This window comes from Aethalodelphis obliquidens, unplaced genomic scaffold (genome assembly GCF_003676395.1).
Source record: "Aethalodelphis obliquidens isolate GAN/ISIS:26980383/991018 unplaced genomic scaffold, ASM367639v1 scaffold93, whole genome shotgun sequence".
NCBI classification, from domain to species: Eukaryota; Metazoa; Chordata; class Mammalia; order Artiodactyla; family Delphinidae; genus Aethalodelphis; species Aethalodelphis obliquidens.
Genome location: NW_020838037.1, coordinates 450948 through 469499, shown reverse-complemented (window position 1 = coordinate 469499; position 18552 = coordinate 450948). Strand labels below are relative to the sequence as shown.

Sequence of the window (18552 nt, the reverse complement as noted above, 5' to 3'; positions counted from 1 at the left end):
TTTTTTTTTTTTTTTTTTTTTGCGGTACGCGGGCCTATCACTGTTGTGGCCTCTCCCGTTGTGGAGCACAGGCTCAGGACACGCAGGCTCGGCATCCATGGCTCACAGGCCCAGCTGCTCCGCGGCATGTGGGATCTTCCCAGACTGGGGCACGAACCCGTGTCCCCTGCATCAGCAGGCAGACTCTCAACCACTGCGCCACCAGAGAAGCCTGAATTATGTCTCTTTTTTTGAGAAGTAGTTTTAAGTCTGTATTTTGTCTTTTAATCATGTCTATGGTTTTTATTTTATATTTTTTAATAGATATTTATTGGAGTATAATTGTGTCACAATACTGTATTAGTTTCTGTTGGAAAACAAAGTGAACCAGCCATATGCATACATATGTCCCCATTCCCCTCCCTCTTGAGCCTCCCACCCATCCTCCCTATCCCACCCCTCTAGATCAGCGCGAAGCACCGAGCTGATCTCCCTGTGCTGCTCCCCACTAGCTGTTTTACATTTGGTAGTGTATAAATGTTGATGCTACTCTCACTTTGCCCCAGCTTCCCCCTCCCACCCTGTGTCCTCAAGTCCATTCTCTATGTTTATATCTTTATTCCTACCCTGCAACTAGGTTAATCAGTACCTTTTATTTTATTTTTTTTTACATTCCACATATATACGTTAGCATATGGTATTTGTTTTTCTCTTTCTGACTTATTTCACTCAGTATGACAGACTCTAGGTCCATCCACCTCAATACAAATAACTCAATTTTGTTTCTTTTTATGGCAGAGTAATATTCCATTGTATATATGTTCCATATCTTCTTTATCCATTCACCTGTCAATGGACATTTAGGTTGGTTCCATGTCCTGGCTATTGTAAATAGTGCTGCAATGAACATTGTGGTACCTGTCTCTTTTTGAATTATGGTTTTCTAAGTGTATATGCCCAGTAGTGGGACTGCTGGGTCATATGGTAGTTCTATTTTCAGTTTTTTAAGAAACCTCCATACTGTTTTCCATAGTGGTTGTATCAATTTACATTCCCACCAACAGTGCAGGAGGGTTCCTTTTTCGCCACACCCTTTCCAGCATTTATTGTTTCTACATTTTTGGATAATGGTCATTCTCACCTGTGTGAGGAGATACCTCACTGTGGTTTTGATTTACATTTCTCTAATGATTAGTGATGTTGAGCATCTTCTCATGTGCCTCTTGGCCATCTGTCTGTCTTCTTTGGTGAAATGACTACTTAGGTCTTCTGTCCATTTTTTACTGCATTGTTTGTTTTTTTGATATTGTGCTCCATGTGCTGTTTGTATATTTTGGAGATTAATTCTTTGTCTGTTGTTTCATTAGAAAATATTTTCTCCCATTCTGAGGGTTGTCTTTTTGTCTTGTTTATGGTTTCCTTTGCTGTGCAAAAGCTTTTAAGTTTAATTAAGTCCCATTTGTTTATTTTTGTTTTTATTTCCATTACTCTAGGGGGTGGATCAAAAAAGATCTTGCTTGGTTTATGTCATAGAGTGTTTATCCCATGTTTTCCTCTAAGAGTTTTATAGTGTCTGGTCTTACATTTAAGTCTTTAATCCATTCGGAGTTTATTTTTGTGTATGGTGTTAGGGAGTGTTCTAATTTCATTCTTTTACATGTAGCTGTCCAGTTTTCCCAGCACCACATATTGAAGAGGCTGTCTTTTCTTCATTGTATATTTTTGCCTCCTTTGTCATAAATTAGATGCCCATATGTGTGTGGGTTTTTCTCTGCACTTTCTATCCTGTACCACTGATATATATTCCTGTTTTTGTGCCAGTACCATATTGTCTTGATTACTGTAGCTTTGTGATATAGTTTCAAGTCGGGGAGCCTGATTCCTTCCAACTCCATTTTCTTTACCAAGATTGCTTTGGTTATTTGGGGTTTTTTGTGTTTCCATGCAAATTGTGAAATTTTTTGTTCTAGTTCTGTGAAAAATGCCATTGGTCGTTTGATAGGGATTGCATTGATTGTGTAGATTGCTTTGGGTAGTATAGTCATTTTCACAATATTGATTCTTCCAATCCAAGAACATGGTATATTTCTCCATCTGTTTATGTCATCTTTCATTTCTTTCATCAGTGTTTTATAGTTTTCTGAGTACAAGTCTTTCGCCTCCATTGGCAGGTTTATTCATAGGTATTTTATTCTTTATGTTTCTATGGTAAATGGGAGTGTTTCCTTAATTTCCCTTTCTGATTTTTCATTGTTGGTGTATAGGAATGCCAGAGATTTCTGTGCATTAATTTTGTATCCTGCAACCTTACCACATTCATTGATTAGCTCTAGTAGTTTTCTGGTAGCATCTTTAGGATTCTCTATGTATAGTATCATGTCATCTACAAACAGTGAGAGTTTTACTTCTACTTTTCCAATTTAGATTCCTTTTATTTCTTTTTCTTCTCTGAATGCCATGGCTAGGGCTTCAAAAACTACGTTGAATATGAGTGGCAGGAGTGGACATCCTTGTCTTGTTCCTGATCTTAGTGGAAATCCTTTCAATTTTTCAACATTGAGTATGATGCTTGCTTTGGGTTTGTTGTATATGGCCTTTATTATGAGTTAGGCTCCCTCTATGCCCTATGCCCATTTTCTGGAGAATTTTTATCGTAAATGGGTGTTGAATTTTGTCAAAATATTTTTCTGCATCTATTGAGATGATCATATGGTTTTCTTTCCTTAGTTTGTTAATGTGGTGTATCACATTGATTGGTTTGTGTATATTGAAGAATCCTTGCAACCCTGGGATAAATTCCACTTGTTCATGGTGTATGATCCTTTTAATGTGTTGTTGGATTCTGTTTGCTAGTATTTTGTTCAGGATTTTTGCATCTATGTTCATCAGTGATATTGGTCTGTAATTTTCTTTTCTTCTGATTTCTTTTTCTGGTTTTGGTATCAAGGTGATTGTGGCTTCATAGAATGAATTTGGAGTGTTTCTCACTCTGCAATTTTTGGAGGAGTTTGAAAAGGATCAGTGTTATCTCTGCTCTAAATGTTTGATAGAATTTGCCTGTGAAGCCATCTGATCCTGGACTCTTTTTTGTTGGAATATTTTTGATTACAGTTTCAATTTCATTACTTGTGATAGGTCTGTTTATGTTTTCTAATTCTTCCTGGTTCAGTCTTGGAAATTTTTAATTTTCCAAGAAGTTGTCCATTTCTTCCAGGTTGTCCATTTTATTGTCATATAGTTGTTTGTAGTAGTCTCTTAAATCCTTTGTATTTCTGCACTGTCAGTTGTGATTTTTCCTTTTTCATTTCTAATTTTATTGAATTTCATCCTCTCCCTTTTTTTCTTGATGAGTCTGGCTAATGGTTTATCAATTTTGTTTACCTTCTCAAACAACAAGCTTTTATTTTTATTGATCTTTGCTATTATTTTCTTCATTTCTATTTCAGTTATTTCTGCTCTGATCTTTATGATTTCTTTCCTTCTACTGACTTTGGGTTTTCTTTGTTCTTCTTTCTCTAGTTGTTTTAAGTGTAGGGTTAGATTGTTTATTTGAGGTGTTTCTTGCTTCTTGAGGTGAGATTGAATTGCTATAAACTTTGCACTTAGAACCTCTTTTGCTGTGTCCCATAGGTTTAGGGTCATCATGTTTTCATTGTCCTTTGTCTATGTATTTTTTAATTTCTTGTTTGATTTCTTCAGGGGTCTCTTGGTTATTTAATAGCGCACTGTTTAGCCTCCATGTATTTGTGTTGTTTTCAGTTTTTTTTTCCCTGTAATTGATTTCCAATATCATAGTGTTGTGGTCAGAAATGATGCTTGATACTATTTCAATTCTCTTAAATTTTCTGAGGCTTGATCTGTGACCCAAGTTATGATCTATCCTGGAGAATGTTCCATGTACACTTGAGAAGAAAGTATATTCTGCCACTTTGGGGTGGAATGTTCTATAAATATCAATTAAATCTATCTGATCTATTGTGTCATATAAAGCTTGTGTTTCCTCATTTATTTTCTGTTTGGATGATCTGTCCATTGGTGAAAGTGGGGTGTTAATGTCCCCTACTATTTTTGTGTTACTGTCAATTTCTCCTTTCATGGTTGTTAGCATTTGCCTTATGTATTGAGGTGCTCCTCTGTTGAGTGCATAAACATTTATAATTGTCATATCTTCTTCTGGGATTGATCCTTTGATCATTATGTAGTGTCCTCCCTTATCTCTTGTAACAGTCTTTATTTTAAAGTCTATTTTATCTAATATGAGTATTGCTACTCCAGCTTTCTTTTGATTTCCATTTGCATGGAATAACTTTTTCCATTCCTTCACTTTCAGGTTGTATGTGTCACTAGGTCTGAAGTGGGTCTCTTGTAGACAGCATATATATGGGTCTTGTTTTTGTATCCATTCAGCCATTCTGTGTCTTTTGGTTAAGGCATTTAATACATTTACGTTCAAGGTTATTATCGATATGTATGTTTCTATTACTATTTTCTTAATTGTTTGGCTTTGTTTTTGTGGGTCTTTTTCTTCTTTTGTGTTTCCCTCCTAGAGAAGTTTCTTTAGCATTTGTTCTAAAGCTGGTTTGGTGGTGCTGAATTCTCTTAGCTTTTGCTGGTCTGAAAAGCTTTTGATTTCTCCATCAAAACTGAATGAGATCCTTGCTGGGTAGAGTAATCTTGGTTGTAGGTTTTCTTTCATCACTTTAAGTATATCCTGCCACTCCTTTCTGGCCTGCAGGGTTTCTGCTGAAAAATCCATTGATAACCTTATGGGGCTTCCCTTGTATGCTTTTTTTTTTTTTCCCCTTGCTGCATTTAATATTTTTTCTTTAAATTTGATTTTTGGTAGTTTGATTAATATGTGTCTTGGTGTGTTTTTCCTAGGGTTTATCCTGTATGGGACTCCCTTTTCTTCCTGAACTTGGGTGACTATTTCCTTTCTCACGTTAGTGAAGTTTTCGACTATAACCTCTTCAAATATTTTCTCAGACTCTTTCTTTTTCTCTTCTTCTTCTGGACCCATATAATTCAAATGTTGGTGCATTTTGTATTTCCCAGAGGTCTCTGAGATTGTCTTCAATTCTTTTCATTCTTTTTTCTTTATTCTGATCCTCAGCAGTTATTTCCACCATTTTGTCTCCAGCTCACTTATTCTTTCTTCTGCCTCGGTTACTCTGTTACTGATTCCTTCTAGTGTATTTTTCATTTCATTTATTGTGTTGTTCACCTCTGTTTCTTCGTTCTTTACTTCTTCTAGATCTTTGTTAAACATTTCTTGTATCTTCAATCTGTGCCTGCATTCTATTTCCGAGATTCTGGATCATCTTTACTATCATCGCTGAATTCATTTTCAGGTAGATTGCTTATTTCCTCTTCATCTATTTGGTCTTGTAGGTTTTTACCTTGCTCCTTCATCTGTGACATATTTTTTTGTCATCTCATTTTTTTTTTTTTAAGAGTGGGATTATGTTCCTGTCTTACTGGTTGTTTGGCCAGAGGCTTCTAACACTGTAGTTTGTAGACTGTTGGGTAGAGCTGAGTCTTGGTGCTGAGATGAGGACCTCTGTGAGATATTCTAGTGAATATTCCCTGGGGACTGAGGTTCTCTGTTAGTCCAGTGGTTCGGATTCCGAGCTCCCACCACAGGAGCTTCAGCCCGACCCCTGGCTCATGAACCAAGATCCCACAAGCCACATGGGGTGGCAAAAAAGGAAAAAAAATAACAGAACAATAACAAAGTAAAAAAATAATTAGACTAGGAAACTAACAAATATTGTAGAAAGAATATAAAAATAAAAATATAGATTAATCAACAACTGGAAGGTTCATCAGTACTTTTTTACCATAATAAAAGGGAGGAGATGGGTAAAGAAAAAATAAGAAAGAAAGAAAGGAAAAGTGGGGAAAGGGCCTTGGCTGTGGAGGGTGGGGCCTAACCAAGGGCGAGGTTTGGGCAGTGGGCACGGCCTATGCTTATGACCCACAGCCTGGAAAATGCCCTGGGGGCTGTGGGAGGTGTGGCTTAGGCTCAAGGAACAGAAGGGGCCCAGGTGTGTCTCCCACCCCTGGTCTCAGAGGGCAAGGTACCTCACCTGGGAGCCCAGCAGGCTTCCTGGCTCAAATGGGTGGGGCAAATGCCCTCTTCTCCTCTCCTGCTCCCCCTGTCCCTGAGGGCGCCTCCTGATCTCCCCACCCTCCCTCCTATGCCCCCAGGACCAATGCAGCTTGTGTATGGTTTTTAAATAAAAGGTTTTTATTTTGGAAGAATCTTACTTCTTGGTATTTTATTTTATGATCTTTTTATTCTTAAGAACTCCTTCATATCACAAGGCTATAATCAGAGTCGCTTACATTTTGTTCTAAAACATTCATAACTTTGTTTTTAATATCTGGTATCTCGAATCCATCTAGAATCTGTTTTTTGTGATGGTTTGTGGTAAGGATGTCAGTATTTCCCCCCACGCACAGAGCCAATGATCTCAACCATCATCCCTCTATGTTCTCCATTCTTATTTTCCCCCTTCTATGAATTTGTCCCTAGTTTGTTTCCATAGTTCCAGTGACCAACAATCATTGATGAGTCATATATTTTATCCTAAACTTAAAATTTTCAATAATTACAGAGTGGCATGAATTCTTTCTTCCATTGTTCTTTCAGGCCCAAGGACTTGGATGCCAAGCCCATCCTCTCTGGGTGAAGTGTGAGTGTGGTAGAATGCCTGGCCTAAATCTAATATAAAGAAAAAGATACAAAAGAGATATTCAAACATTTTTAAAAGCACTAGAATTGTAAAGTGTGCTTTGCACACAACAGGGATGCTCTGGCTTACAGTGACATCAGATGTTGGGGAGATGCACGGCAGGAAGAAGCAAGGGTGAGTCACCCTGTCTTTCCCTCCAGAACTTCAGAAATAATCACATGAAGTCATAAAATGTAGCTACTTACGTATCCTATTTGCTGAGTCCCAGAAAACTTTGAAAAGTTAACTCTGGCTCCACCTGTTGCCACTCATACAAGTCAGTCCTTCCACAGATTAGTCAAAGAAGGAAGACATGTGGGCACTGATGAATTGATATGAAGAAAGCTTTATATATTTAATCTCTAAGAGGAGTGAGAGCCCCTCCAGTTCTCAGAGACTCTGGGCATCATTCCCAGAGCTGTTTAGTTTAACTAGGTCCCATTTATTTATTTTTGCTTTTGTTTCCTTTGCCTTAGGAGACATATCCAAAAAAATATTGCTGTTATTTACTTCAAAGAGTGTTATGCCAATGTTTTCTTCTAGTTTTATGGTTTCAGGTCTCACTTTCAGGTCTTTAGTGAATTTTGAGTTTATTTTGCATATCATATACAGCTAGAAACTATTCTAATTTCATTGTTTTATGTGTACTTGTCCAATTTTCCCAGCAGCACTTTTTGAAGAGGCTGTCTTTTCTCCATTGTATATTCTTGTCTCTTTTGTCATAGATTAGTTGACCATAGTGCATGGGCTTATTTCTGGACTCTTTCTTGAGATTTTTCTTATTTCTTGAGGTAAGCTTGTATCACTATAAACTTCCCTCTTACAACTGCTTTTGCTGCATCCCATAAATTTTGGATCATTCTGTTTTCGTTTTCATTTACCTCCAGGTATTTTTTATTTCCTCTTTGATTTCTTCAGTGATCCATTTGTTGTTCAGTAGTATATTGTTTAGCCTCCATGTGTTTGTGGGTTTTGCTTTTATTTTATTGTAGTTGATTTCTAATCTCATAGTGGTGTTGGTTAGAAATGAGGCTTAATATAAGTTCAGTTTTCTTAAACTTGCCAAGGCTTGTTTTATGTCCTAGCATGTGTTCTATCCTGGAGAATATTCCATGTGCACTTTAAAAGAACATGTATTCTACTGCTTTGGGATGGAATGTTCTGTATATATTTATTAAATCCATCTGCTCTAGTGTGTCATTTTAGGTCAGTGTTTCCTTATTGATTTTCTGTCTGGATGATTTGTCCATTGACATAAGTGGGATGTTGAAGTCCCCTACAATTATTGTGTAACTGTCTATTTCTTTCTTTATCTCTGTTAATATTTGCTTTATGTATTTGGGTGCTTCTATGTTGGGTGTATATATATTTACAATTGTTATATCTTCTTCTTGGATTGATCCTTTGATCATTATGTAATGTCCTTTATCTCTTGTAACAGTCTTTGTTTTAGAGTCTATTTTGTTTGACATAAGTATTGCTATTCTGGCTTTCTTTTCATTCCATTTGCAAAAAATACCTTTTTCCATCTCCTCACTTTTAGTCTGTGTGTGTCAGATCAGAATTGAGTCCCTTGTAGGCAGCATATATACAAGTCTTGTTTTTGTATCCATTCAGCCAGTTTCTGTCTTCTGATTGGGCATTTAAATCATTTACATTTAAAGTAATTATTTATATGTATATTCTTACTGCATTTTGTTAATTGTTTTGAAGTTATTTTATAGTTCTTTTTTGTTCCTTCTTCTTTAGTAATTTCCTCTGGCGATTTAATGACTATCTTTAGTGTTGTGTTTGGATTTTATTTATTTTTTGTGTATATATCTATTATAGATTTTTAGTTTGTGGTTACCATGAGGTATATATGTATATGTATGATTGTTTTAAGTTGCTGATTTCTTAATTTCAAGTGTCTTATGGCAACCTTGCACTTGTACTCTCCTCCCCTCATGATTAGTGTTTTTGACATCATATTTTACACCTGACTATTTTCTGTATTTGGTAAGTTCCTACTGTGGGTATAGATGATTTTACTAGTTTTGTCTATTAGCTTTCCTAGCTTTGTGCTCAGATGATTTACTGTGTTTGCCTTTACCAATGAGATTTTTCCTTTCACTGTTTTTATTTTTCTAGTTGTGGCCTTTTCTTTTTTGCTTAGAGAAGTCCCTTTAACATTTCTTGTAAAGATGTCTTAAAGGTGCTGAACTTTTTTAGCTTTTGCTAGTCTATACAACTTTTTGATCTCTCCATCATATCTGAACAAGAGCCTTACCATATAGAGTGTTCTTGGTTGTAGATTTTCCCCTTTCATCACTTTAAATATAACATTACTTTAAATATATAACATCCCTTCTGGCCTGCAGAGTTTCTGCTGAAAAGTCAGTTTATAGCTTTATGGGAGTTCCCTTGTATGTAACTTGTTGCTTTTCTATTGCTGCTTTTTTTTTTAATAAATTTATTTATTTTTTTTGGCTGTGTTGGGTCTTCATTGCTGCACTTGGACTTTCTCTAGTTGCATCGAGTGGGAGTTACTCTTCATTGTGGTGTGTGGGCTTCTCATTGCAGTGGCTTCTCTTGTTGTGGAACACAGGCTCTAGGCATGTGGGCTTCAGTAGTTGTGGTGCTTGAGCTCAGTAGTTGTGGCTTGCAGGCTCTAGAACATAGGCTCAGTAGTTGTGGTACAGGGGCTTAGTTGCTCTGCAGCATGTGGGATCTTCCTGGACCAGGGTTTGAACCCGTGTCCCTGCATTGGCAGGCGGATTCTTAACCACTGCACCACCAGGGAAACCCCTCCATTGCTGCTTTTAATATTCCTGTTTGGAACTCTCTGTGCTGCCTGGACTTAGATGTCTGTTTTCCTTCCAAGGTTTAGGAAGTTTTCAAGTGCTCATTTCTTCAAATATGTTCTCAGCATCTTTCTTGGTCTCTTCTCCTTCTGGGACATCTATAATGCAAATATTAGTGCCTGTGATGTTGTCCCAGAGGTCTCTTAAATGGCCCATATTTCTTTTCTTTTTTTTTTCTTTTTTCTGTTCAGTGTCAGTGATTTCCACTACTCTATCTTCCAGCTCACTGAGCCGTTCCTCTGTATCATTTAGTCTACTTTTGATTCCTTCTAGTGCATTTTTTATTTTAGTTATTGTGTTCTTCATCTCTGTTTGGTTCTTCTTTATATTTTCTGACTCTTTGTTTAAAACTCCTAACTTCTCACTTCTGTGCCTCCATTCTTCTCAAGTGTTCTTTGATCATCTTTAAAATCATTACAGTGAAGTCTTTCTTGGATAGATTGCCTATTTCCACTTCAATTAGTTCTTCTTCTGGGGTTTTATCTTGTTCCATCTTTTGGAAATATTCCTCTGCTTCCTCATTTTGCCTAAATTGCTGCTTTTATTTCTTTCTATCTGGTAGGTTGGTTATGTTTCCCAACCTTGGAGAGATGGCCTTTTGTAGAAGATGTCCTGGCAGTGCCCCCCACCCTCATCACTAGGGCTACATGCTCTAGGGTTGTCCACTAGGGACGTCTTCTGTTGTGGTGTGCTGACTACTATGTGAGGTCTTGTAGACTTGGTTGACCCCCCCCGTGGGGTTGGTTGCCCAACCCTGCCTTGTGAGGGCCTTCTGGCTGCTGTTTGATGAGGCTGTGTCATGAGGCAGCTGGCTGCAGAACCCTGGGGCCCCTGGGGCTAGAGCTGGCTCACTGATGATTGGAGTTGTGGTCCAGGAGTCCCCAGGGCTGATGTATTCCCACTGGTGGGTAAAGCCAGGTTCTGGGGCTAGTGCCAGCCAACTGGTGGGCAGAGCTGTGTCCTGAGGTCTGGCTATAAGCCCCAGAGGTCCCACATCTGGAGTTGGACTGATAGTGAGTGGTGCCAGTTCCTGATACAGCTGACTTTGTGATCTGGAGTGTTTGGGGTGTCCTGAAGCTTGTGTTGGCCTGCTAGTGGGCAGGACCAATGCCCAGCTAGTCCCAGGGCAGGTGGTGTTCTGCTGGTGGGGGGGCTGGATCCACCAGCTCTGGGGCCATGGTTGTCCTGTGGCTGGTGTCTGCCTGCTGGTGGGTGAGGCTGGTTGCCTAGGCTGAAGCTGGATAGCTAGTGGGTGGGGCTGGGATTCTGGGGCTGGTCCTTACAAGTGGTGGGTGGAGCTGTGTCCTGCATTCTCTGGCTAGAGGACACTGGGGGTTGCAAATCTCATGCTTGTTCCCCAAGTCTAGGTCCTGGGACTTCTGGGGGGCAAGGCTGTGTCAAGGGGTGGCTGTGGGTTCAGGGTAAGGCAGCCTGTCTGCTAGTGGGTGGGGCTGTCTCCCTGCCCAGTAGTTGCTTGGCCTAAGGCATCCTAGTATTGATGCATACAGGCCATAGGGTAGAGGTGAAGCTGGGGTTATTAGGCTAATAAGAGAGGGGAGGATTCCAAAATGGCAATTGCCAGCACCAGCGTCCATGTGGTGGAACAAGGTCCCCAAAATGACTGCTGCCAGTGTTTATATTCCCAGAGTAAGCTACATTTACCTTCTGCCTCTCCAGAAGATTCTCCAGATCAGCAGGTAGGTCTTATCCAGACTCCTTTAAAGTTACTGACTCTGCCCTGGTTCCTGAAGTGCAGTAGATTTTGCGAGCATCCTTTAAGAGTGAAGTCTCCTTTTCCACAGCCCCCTGGGACTCCCCAAAGTAAGCTCCTGGCCTTCAAAGCCAAATGTTCTGGGGTTTGTATTCCTGGTTCAGGACCCCTAGGCTGGAGAGCCCAACATGGGTTTCAGACTCCTCTCTCCTTTGAGAGAACCTCTGAATAGAAATTTTTCTCCTGTTTCTAAGTCATCCATCCAGCAGTATGAGACTTGCTTATATCGTGACTCTGCCTCTTCTACATATCCCATTATGGTTCTTTCTTTATAACTTTAGTTGTAGAAAATATTTTCTGTTGGTTCTGATCTTTTTCATCAATGGTTGTTCTGTTGTAAATTTAGTGGGCTTGTGAGATGAGGTCTTTCGGGGGTTTTCTACTCTGCCATCTTAGCCCCTGTCCTGATTTCAATTTTCTAAAGAGTGATGGCAACTGCTAAGAGATTGATGTTTTTGATTTTTATAGTAACTAATTTTATGGACTGAGTGTGTTCTCTCAAAATTCATTTTTGAAACCCTAACCCCCAGTACAATGGTATTTGGAGGTGGGGTCTTTGGAAGGGTAATTATATTTAAATAAGATTATGAGGAAGGGACCCCATGGTGAGATCCGTGTCCATATAAAAGGAGAAAGTGACCAGAATTTGCTCTCTTTCTGCCATGTGAGAACACAGGGATAAGGTGGTCATATGCGAGCCAGGAAGGGAGCTTTCACCAGTGAACCAAATTAGCCAGCACTTTGATCTTGGATTTCCCAGCCTCCACAACTGTGAGAAACAAATTTCTGTTTTTTAAGTCACCCAATCTATGATATTTTGTTATAGCGGCCTGAATGGAATAAGACACCAAGGAATGTATATCAATTCTAAAAACAGTCTGGAAATCTATGATATAAGTCTCTTGCAAGTTTTCTTTGGCCCATGTTGCTAGAGTTTCTTATATTTATAAAGATAAATGTTACTTCATGATTCAAGTGAAAATTTTTTCACTGGCTTTATGGAGTGTGTGTCATTACACACTGTCTCTCTTTTACATATCTGTTGATACGTAAAATAATTATTTTAAATAAACGATTTGGAATTCTTATCTTTCAACTTTTAACCACTTATTTTACCTCTGCTTCAGTTTCACCATCTGTAAACAAACTAATTTTATCTACCTCATAGTTATACTTTTTGAGCCTTTAAATGAAATATATGTAAAAATGCTTATTACAATGTCTTGTCCATGGTAGTAAGTGTAAATATGAACCATCATTTCTCAAATGGTTATTTCTGGGCATATAGTGAATTAAGTTCTTAGCTCAGACTGCATGTTTGTGCTTATTGTCACTAAGACCTTTAACAGAACAGTACGAGAAACTAGTTTTTCATTTGGGTACATTTTGCAATTTTAAGTTTCACTATCTAGTTAATTACTTACTCTAATATGTTTATTTTTTAAAAATCATTTACAAATACTAACTTTCTTTATAAAGAATTATTGTCATTAAATAGTCATTTCTTTTACCCTGAGGTCATTTACCCTGAGGTCATTTACCAGAGGATTTCTGGCAAACTCTAGAATGTGAATATGTCAGTTATGTTTCCATCAAGGTTTATAATACTTGGGTTTTCAATGAGTTTACTAAAATGGAGATCAATCTTCTAAACAGGACAGTTACGTCTCACTTAACAGATGGATAGTCTCAATGCAATCTGCAAATTGGATTATTTCTGTTACCTTTTCCACCAAACCTTTAATTAATGCTGTTATTTAGCAGAAATCCTATACATAATTATCCCAGTAGTCACCACTTAACAACAGTGATTTTAAAAGTACAAATTCCTTAAAGCAAAATAGAACTGAAGGAGTTGAATTCACATTTACTAAATACAAACAGTTTTCCAGACACAGTGCTGGATACCTTAATTGTGACATCTTATTTATTTTCCAGAACAAATTTGTGGGATAGGTGTTATTATGTCCCTTATGAATATGAGTTTATAAGTGATGGAGATGTTATTTGAATTTACTTCTGATTCAACTAAATGCTCATAATTTAGAAAACAATGGCTGAAATCATTCACGTATCAGATAGCTAGTATTCCTAACTAATTAGATGCAGACCTGTGACCAAAGATTGCTCTAGCATTTCTATACATATATTTCATAAATCAGTATTCTGTATTCAATAACTTTGACAATCACCAGGAAAATTTCTACAAAATGAGAGTAATGGTATATCACAATTCTGTTCAGAGGGTGTAAAGAGCTAGTAGCCAAAGACCTTTATTATGAACATGAGGTCCTTGATATAATTAATAGTTCAAGGATCAGTTTGAATTTTTAAGTTGCAATTTGAATTTTAGCCTAGAGTTAAGAATATAACTATCATTACTTTTACAAAGCATTCGAAAGGTCTGCACTAATTTTTAATTTGTGTTAGACTTCATAAAGTCTTGTCCTTTTTGACTCCAGGAGGGTAAAGAGGATCTGTATGCAGAAGTTAAAAAAAATAATTTTAGCACAGTAGAAGATCCTTATGAAAGTCAGTGTTGCCAACAATAAAATAGATTGTCTGAAGCCATATGCTCTGGTCACTGGAGTAATTCAAACACAAGCTACAATCTTTTGATAAGACAGGTAAAATAAATTCTCAAAGTTCACTTCATTCTAAGTTCACAGGATTCTAATATTCTAAATACTCAATTTTGGAATTATATGTAGTTGGCTAGGAAAATGTTCCCAAAGTGCAAACCATGTCTAATTACACCCTATTAGTAAGTTATTCATATATGGTGAGTTTAAAATAATGTGGGTTTATTTATATTTGTAAACATATTTAATGTGGGAAAATGAAAATTTAACTTTGTTTTCTTAAATTCAAGTATTCGATTGTAACTGTGTGTACAGTTTGATTAATTTTTCAAGTTTTAAAATCGTTAATATGGCTTTGAATAAGCTTGAAAACTGCAGGAAATTAGCTGAAGCAAAATTCTTATTAAACTGTTGATCCAGCTGTGTGTGCATGTGTGTGTGTGTGTGTGTGTGTGTGTGTGTGTGTGTGTGCCTGTATTGTAGTATATGAAAGCCGTCTGTTAAAATAATGCTGTTCTTAAGATAGTTCAAAGCAATATGTTTTAATTTCATATTTTCCTTTGATATTGTATAGATATTTTTCTGCTGTCATCAAAGGAAAATATTGTGTCTCTCCTTTTCCACTTATCAAATTCCATTACTAGTGTCACTGCCTCATAAACAATAGGGCATATTTCAGCTCTCTGATAAAGGAGGTCCTTTGACCATAAGGGAGAGGCCAGAGAGAGCTGTTGAAGTCCTTGTGCATGACACTACAGTGATAGCTAAGTGTAGGGGAAAGAGTATTGGATATCAAGCTTAAAAATCATATTTTCTGTCCTCATCACTTAAAGTCACAAAACCTATCTGAGCCCTCTTCTGCTTCTATAAAATGGGAACAATGGTATTGGTCTTATATTTTTGTTATAGTTACACATAAAATGTGCTTAGCAAATTATTGTTGGGAAATTTTGCTATTCATAATTCAAAATAATAATATCTGTGGGAAATAGCAGTGAATTAAGAAACAGTACAAGCAGTTGACTCCATCTAGATTCATTCATATGAAAGAAGACAAAGGATGGAGAGTATCTTGGAAATTTGCTGTGAGAGGAAGGAAGAGGAGTGTCTTAGTCCATTCAGTCTCCTATAACAAAAATACCATAGACTGGGTGGCTTATAAACAACAAAAACTTATTTCTCACAGTTCTGGAAGCCTGGGAAATCCAACATCAATGCATAAGCAGATTTAGCATCAAGTGAAGGACCACTTCCTGGTTCATAGATGGCTGTCTTTTGCTGTGTCCTTACATGGTAGAAGGGGCAAGGGAGCTCTCTGCCCCTCTCTGTCTCCTTTATAAGGGCACTAATCTATTCATGAAGGCTCTGTTCTCATCATTTAATCATCTCCCGAATGTCCCACATCCAAATACCATCACACTGGGGATTAAGTTTCTACATATAAATTTTAGGAAGGGGGGGCATAAAAATTGAGCTTATGTTAGGGACTGATATTTGTTGAATGTAAAATATGTGTGAGTGTAATGCTAAATTCTATGTATATATTTATTGATTTATCTTCAACAAATAATTATTTGTCACCTACTGTGTTCTAAGTACTAGGCTAGGCATTGGGGCATAATGGTAAATAAGAGTATCTGGGAAAAAGAAATATTCCTCTACCCTTGTAGGTCCTTCTGGCTGGTTTAAAATTAAACTGGCATGAGACAGATTAACAAGAAAAAATCAAACAAAAGTTTAATAACATGTATACATGGGAGAGACCCTGGAAAACTGAGTAACGTGCCAAAATGGCTGAAATCTTTAAATACAATTTCAGCTAAAGGAAAAAAGAGGATTTGGGGGCAGTCGTTTGAGACTTCAACGGGGAGGAAGGCAATTGACATGGAGATGGAAAAGAAAATGTTTGGTGAACAAATGTTTGCCAGGCCATGCAGAGACAATGGGACACAGAGAGGTGTCCCTTTGCTAGGTTCCTCCATTTCTACCACACCTAGCTCATACTATAGTTATCTATAGTGATAACTCCCTTCCTGGAACAGATTCTCTATCTAGTTTCTTTAGGCAGTTAGAGGGAAGGTGAAACTTTCTTCCTGAGCCTTTTGGGCCTTGATTGTTTACAGCTCAAAACAATCCAAATGCCAAAAAGACATTTTGGCGTGGCACATTTTGCTCCCCTACAGTTCTGCTTTTGAAACCTCCTTTAAGAAGTTTCAGGATTCAGAAATTGAGTTGATAGACTGCTTTATCACACACTGAGCCAATCTCTTGGTCCTGACAATAGGTCAGTTCAGTTACTCATTTCAGGAGACAGTGATTCATATGGGGTCCCAAAGTTTGGCCTATACAGTGCAAGCAGTCAGGTATTTAATAAAGACCATTTCTATGGATACAAAAGAAAAACAAAGGATAATAGTTCAAGAAAATTATTAACCCAGTGTCTGAGTCCTGAGAGCTACCAGTGGAGAAGATTTTTAGATGTCAGGCTCAAAGTATCTTTTGCAGTTTAAAATGTCCCTGATGATGTCATCTAGCATTCAGGTTAACTTTCTGAGTGGCTTATACAGTAACAAAGAGATTGTCTAAACATGGGCTATTGTGGTGATCTCTCTTAAGTTTATACCAAGTTGTTCAGCTTCAGTTTGCTGGGCTTCAGGAAGAGGGCAGTTTTAGCTTGCAATGATTTCAAGTCAAAATTGAGAGAAAAACTGGAAACATTAGATTGAATAGTTGTAGCCAAATATTTGAGGAAACTAGAAGAATTCAAGATCCATTTCAGTTTATATTTGGAAAAACAAAACCTCAAAGACAATTAACAGAACTATAATCTAATATTCATAACTGTTTATTATAGTTTCTGCTGAAACACAGTTTTTTCTCTCTAAAATCACCCACATTTCTACCAAAGAAAACCAAATTAAGACTAATTTGTTTTCAAAATAAGTTTAGTTTCATTAAAATTGGCCTATTTACATAAGTCCAAAAAGAATAGAAATTAGCTATATAGGTTCATTTAAACCTGCTTTGCTGGAACTTTTCGTAAGGAATCTCCAGATTGAAGGTTTCAATGCCTCTTGAATCCAGGAAGCCATGCCCAGGACTTGTCATCACATTCACCTGTAATACCTGTAGATTTGGGTGAATTCTTCTCTTCTTGAAGTCCCCCAAATACCCAGAGGTTTTTGCACGCGCCAGGAAGTGACCTTCCTTATTCCCCTGGTAAAGCTGCTAGGAGCCCTGTAAGAAAGGTACCAAGCTGTTTTTCCTCGGGACTTTATGGCTCCATGAAGTCAATCTATCTCAGTTCCTTAAAGACCTAAGATTGGTCTGGTCATATCTGAGTCTATGCATGTATCTCTCAAATATGACATTCCAGTCAAAGCCTTGGTAATATAACCAAAGTTTCCAATTGTGTTCTGTTACAAGGGGAACAGATTCTTAGTGAACTTATATAAATAACTACATTGCCATAAAAATAAAAAGAGTTCCCAAATTTGGAGGACTCAGGTAGGGAGAAAAAAGGTAAATGTTTCAATTCTCTTTACAAAGGTATAATTTACCAAATTGCTGTAAGTCATAGCATAAGAGGAAATGTTTCTTTATATCTGAAAAACAAATATTAAAAAGCCAATATTTCATAGAAAATGTCATAAAATTATAATCATAGACATCACTTCATTTAGTCTATAAATAATTATTATTGATTTTGATTTTTGTTAGCAGTTTTATGAAGGCATCAGGTTTTTCATTAGAACTCTGTACACTCTAATGCAGTTCACTGGTATATGAAAGTTATCAGAAGCCCATATTTGTCAACAAGTCTTTTTAATGAATGTTCTTTTTTAATTTTTTTGTTTTCTTTCTTTTTTCTTGAAATATAGTTGACATACAATACTGTGTTAATTTCAGATGTACAGCAAAGTGATTCATTTATACATTTATACATACATTTATACATACACACATATATATTCTTTTTCAGATTCTTTTCTATTATAGGTTATTACAAGATATTTAATGTAGTTCCCTGTGCTATACAGTAAGTCCTTATTGTTTATCTATTTTACATATAGTAGTGTATACCTGTTAATCCCATACTCCTAATTTATCTCACTCCCCCTTTCCTCTTTGGTAACCACAAGTTTGTTTTCTATGGCTGTGAGTCAATTTCTGTTTTGTAAATAAGTTCATTTCTATTATTATTTTAGATTCCACATATAAGTGATATAGCATTTGTCTTTCTCTGTCTGACTTACTTCTCTCAGTAAGACAATATCTAGGTCTATCCATGTTGTTGCAGATGGTAGTATTTCATTCTTTTTTATGGCTGATTAATATTCCATTGTGTATATATACCACATTTTCTTTATCCTTTCATCTGTTGATGAGCACTTAGGTAGCTTCCATGTCTTGGCTATTGGGGTGCATGTGTCTTTTCAAATTAGAGTTTTTATCTTTTCCAGGCATATGTCCAGGAGTGCGATTGCTTGATCATATGATAACTCTATTTTTAGTTATTGAAGGAAACTCCAGACTGTTTTCCATAGTGGCTGCACCAATCTCCACTCCCACCAACGGTGTAAGAGGGTTCTCTTTTTCCACTCTCTATCCAGCATTTATTGTTTGTAGACTTTTTGATG

General features: G+C 37.2%; 1 protein-coding gene and 1 long non-coding RNA gene across 3 annotated transcripts in view; both read left to right on the top strand.

The window, feature by feature from the left end:
• Positions 1-18552, top strand: part of GUCY1A2 (guanylate cyclase 1 soluble subunit alpha 2) — a 431189-nt gene that overhangs the window by 221598 nt on the left and 191039 nt on the right. The window lies entirely within an intron of this gene.
• LOC113614285 (uncharacterized) lies at positions 1132-5674 on the top strand. Its single transcript, XR_003430568.1, has 3 exons — positions 1132-1142; positions 5512-5515; positions 5556-5674. It is a non-coding gene; the product is annotated as an uncharacterized LOC113614285 (long non-coding RNA).